This window comes from Telopea speciosissima, chromosome 2 (genome assembly GCF_018873765.1).
Source record: "Telopea speciosissima isolate NSW1024214 ecotype Mountain lineage chromosome 2, Tspe_v1, whole genome shotgun sequence".
Classification (NCBI taxonomy): domain Eukaryota; kingdom Viridiplantae; phylum Streptophyta; class Magnoliopsida; order Proteales; family Proteaceae; genus Telopea; species Telopea speciosissima.
This window is the reverse complement of record NC_057917.1, coordinates 641,534-645,888: the sequence shown is the minus strand read 5'-3', so window position 1 is coordinate 645,888 and position 4,355 is coordinate 641,534. Positions and strand designations below refer to the sequence as shown.

Below are 4,355 nucleotides of genomic sequence, written 5' to 3'. Positions count from 1 at the left end.
CTCAACAAGCTGTATATATATTCCATCGGAAATTGCCTCTAGCAATCATTCACGTATGGCCAGTGGCTTCACCCGATAACATATCATCAAAGTGTAGTAAATTAGAAACCGTTACTAGAGACTCTCCAAGATTATTATTGACGATGAATCCCAGTGCCACTACACTACTTATCCAGACTAGAGGAAGCATCACAATTCAATTTAACCAGGCAGCTACGAGCTGAGAGGTGGTAGTAGGACTATATATCTTTCTGTGGATCGAGAAGATGGCGTCTCAAGGAATTCCTTAGAAGCATGCATGTTGTGCTGCCTTGACCACATCCAATGGATTCTAATTTTTCCTTGCAAAGAAAAGATCATTTCGAGCATATCAGCAAATGAAAGAACAGAGTGAAGTAGTCTCCTTACTCACCTTCTTCCCACTAAATTAAAAGAGAATGAGTTCCAAGCAACTGTAATCGTGATTAATTCTTCATTAACCGGTGTAATATATGTCAAGTTATATCCAAACCGCACCACAAGATCGAGCAAATATAGTGAAACTGCTTTGGTGAAATTTGATTTGAAGTTTGAACAATGGAATGGACCATCTCCAGGTCTACATCCCCTCAAAATTTCAACATTATCCCGAATGTCACATGGCAGAACTACTTCTACTAGGTGTCGATCCAGAGAGTATTCCAGCATCCAATAATATTAATATATCACGTGCATGCCTTATTAGTTGTCAGGGGAAGCGTAAACGCTATCTCGTCACGTGAAAAGATCGCCACACTCGCAGAATTTACGTCTTTCTATGGTGGTGCAGCGGTCATTTAACGCAGCCCTATGTTTAACACATGAAGGTCACGTGCAGTAGCGTTTTTTTCCCCTGGTTGTTATTGGTTAAATTATTAGGGAAAATGTTCTCTGTTGGGAGGGGGGCGTAGGGCATGCCCAGACACAGTGGGGGGCGAAATGACCGCCCCCTCCCCCCCCCCCCCCCCAATGAAAGGTTGAAATTCTGCCCCAGAGAATCCGAGATGCTAGCGTGCTCCCATTGGCTGTCGCATGCACGTGACCCTTGCACTCTCCCACAGAGAATGCTCTCCCATATTATTATCTTTATTAGGGTAAAGTACACGCCATCCCCTGCTTTTCAAACGAAATTCAAATCACCCCCTGTATTAAACCCCAATATGACAAATTAGTCCCTATCGTTAGTTTTATGCTGTTAAGTGGTGACGTCAGCCAATTAAATGAATTTAAATCCCTAAACTACCCTTGACATCCAAACATAGATTTTGAAAGGTAGTATTATAAATTTAATTCCAATGCTTTAGTATAAGGGTAAAATAGTCCTTTCACACCAATAACTAACAGCTGACTAACACCATTACTATAGAGGGGGACAGATGAGTATTTTCAAAAATCAGGTGGTGATTTGAGTGTCGTTTGAAAACCAGGGGATGACGTGTAATTTATCCTTATTATTATTATTATCATAATTTCATTATCATGGATGGGATAACGTTAAGTTGAGTTGATAGTGAGTTGAATTTGATCTATTCATGGATTGGGTACTGGTGGGATGCACATCAGTGCTGCAACAATATGGATAAAATAAATAAAGGATTTAGCAAACAAAGTTTATTAAAAATAAGGAATATATATCTTGAAAGAGGGAGGGGCTGTGGACTCACAAGATGCTGATTAAGTTAAGCCCTCCCTTCTGATCTGTCGATTAATTAGTGTATTTATTTTACTTACTTTATTAAACCAAATAAGGGATATCTAGTTAATCATTTAAAGTCCTAATCCAATCTCAACTCTTCCTACTTCTTCCCCCCCTCTCCTACGTCTACATCTTTGTCTTCTTCAACCATTCAATTTCACATGCTTTTTTATGCATATGCTTTGTCTTTTGTGTTCAAAGATGATAACCATATGATGTGACCAATAAATAAATAATTAGGCAGAAGACTGGGGAGCAAATCAATTACTGAGAACGCTGTTCAATGAATATGTTACTGTTAAATGCGCGGTGGAAGATGATCGAGATGAGAGAGATATAATAGGGATAGGAATTTGGTTTTATAGACGAAACCGGACATCTACCCTATTGGGAGGTAGCTGACCTCTTCTCGTTAACACGATCAATGTTTGTTGAACAAATCTTTTTCATACACCCTTCACCTATGTTCCTACCTCTTCAATAATAGCTAAAGTATTTCATGATGGGTTATTTTTTGCTTGCAACTTGCAAATTAAACACTTGGTTTTGTCCTCTGATTGCTAATTGGAGATCGCATGTCTGACTCAGTCGCCTTTTGTGTTGGATTAGGCTACTAACCTTCTAGTTGAGGATGTCTCTTTGTTAATTAGTAAATTTACATCTGACTATTTTCATTATAATCACCGTTGCCCTAGTGTGAAGGCTCACAAATTAGTTACTAGAGCTTCCTCTTGATTGTTTTTCATGTATGATGGATTAGCCCCTCCTTTTCCTTTACTCTTATATATTTCCCCAAATGGAGTTCCTTCCATTCAGGTATTTTTAGTTAAATAAAAATTTCTGTTGACAAAAGAAAGGTTAATTTTTTCATTGAAGATTGCATGATATGTAAAAGATAAAAGAGAATTTTTTACCAAAAAATATATAAAGAGAAATAAAGAAATGGAAAAGCATTCTCTTGGCACGTCCATAGATGAGTGCATTGTGCACCAATGAAGTGTGATGGAATGATTTCGTACATAGAACGACGGTGAGGTCATTTCATATGAGAGAGAGAGTATGTGTGCTACTAGTAGAGGTGAAACAGGGTCGAATTGGGCCAGGTTTTTTAAAACCCTAGCCCAACCCTGAGAGCTCTTAGCTCAACCCAATCCCAACCTAGCCTTAGGTCGGGTTGAGATATCTCAACCTAGGCCCAACCCTGTCGGGCTCAACCCAGCCCAGACCGACTTGATTGACCCTGATTGGGCCGGGTTGGTCCTAATTGATCCTGATTTTTTGCCAAGGCTTGGTTGGCTATGACTTGTCCTGCTTTTTGGCCATTTACATCATCCTATGAATTAAAAAAATAAGACACACAGTGATTGGGTATTGGTTTGTTTCATACTCAATTGACTATTAGATTTTTCTTTGGATTAAAAAATTTAACTCATTCTTAAAATTGTAAATACTTTAGCTCAATAGATATATTAGCTTTTTATTTGATAAACCAACAGATAATTAGACATTAAAAAAAGGGTGCGTGTAACCGACAAATTTTGTAACCATACAATTTTACCCTTTATAACTTGAGGTAGCAGTTACTTTAAAGAGGCTAAAGATGTAATTTCGTATCTTCTTCTCTGTCACTATCCCTCTTATCACGCAACTTCCCGAAGACATCTTCTTTCCTCTCTCTCTTCGTATCTGTCAATCCTCCAGTCACTCTCCTCGCTGGCTCCGGCTCTCCTTCTCCTTCTCCTTCTCCAACAGTGAAAGAATTTATTGACACCCATGCATCGGAGATTTCCAAGACAAAAGTCAATATCCTCCAAAGGAATGTTGCTGATGTCTCTGTTTTATCATCACCTGCACTTCTTTTTTACTCTTATTTTCATTTACCAGGAAAACCAAGGCCAGAGCATGAGAACTGAATTCTCATCTACAAAGAGCAATGACGAGCTGAAGCTCCTTCTCTGCTCAAGTCTTCCAGATTATTAGTTTCAAAGAAGCCTTTAATCACATTTGCAGTTCACATGTCTAACAAGTTTCTAAAATGATTGGATCACCCACTATAAACCTCCTGAATACCTGATAACCTAATATGGAAGATGATTGACTGAAAGTCAGTGTGTGCATTTGTATCGTGCATCGTCTCCATTAACGTCAAGTAATGAAAACTTCAACCAACGGGGTTCTCTATGTATGAGGCGGGGCTGTGGCGAATCACGAAACCCAAACGGCTGGCAATCTTTCGCTTCTCTTGGTTCCTTCAGTTCTCTAAAAGCCTAAATATATGCCTCTGTTTTTGCATCCGAGACTGATCCGCCGCTGCTTCTGCGCTCACCCATGGCCAAGGCAGGTAGTTCGAGTATGAGTTGGAATTGTTGGAGTTAAACGAGGTCACTCGATTGGTGGGGATCGTGGTGGGGTTGGAAGGAGGAGAGCAATTCCTTGTTCTCATAAGGTGTGAAACCACCTTCTGATTTCTTCAGAATCTCCTAATCTCAAAAGTTTGAAGACCATCATCCCAAATGAGAATCACATATTGAGGCACCATAACAGAAACAGGCAAAATACAGAGCAACCAATGAATGTCCGTCCAAATAATCATTTGTACTAACCAAGAAACATGAGTATCTACCATGGGTAGGGCTGTAAA

The 4,355-nt window shown here is 39.4% G+C and overlaps 1 non-coding gene across 1 annotated transcript; it reads right to left on the bottom strand.

Annotated features, from left to right (window-relative positions):
- Positions 1 to 3,486: 3,486 nt before the first annotated feature.
- Positions 3,487 to 3,569, bottom strand: LOC122653316. Its single transcript, XR_006331751.1, has one exon. It is a non-coding gene; the product is annotated as a small nucleolar RNA R44/J54/Z268 family (small nucleolar RNA).
- Between the last annotated feature and the right edge of the window lie 786 nt (positions 3,570 to 4,355).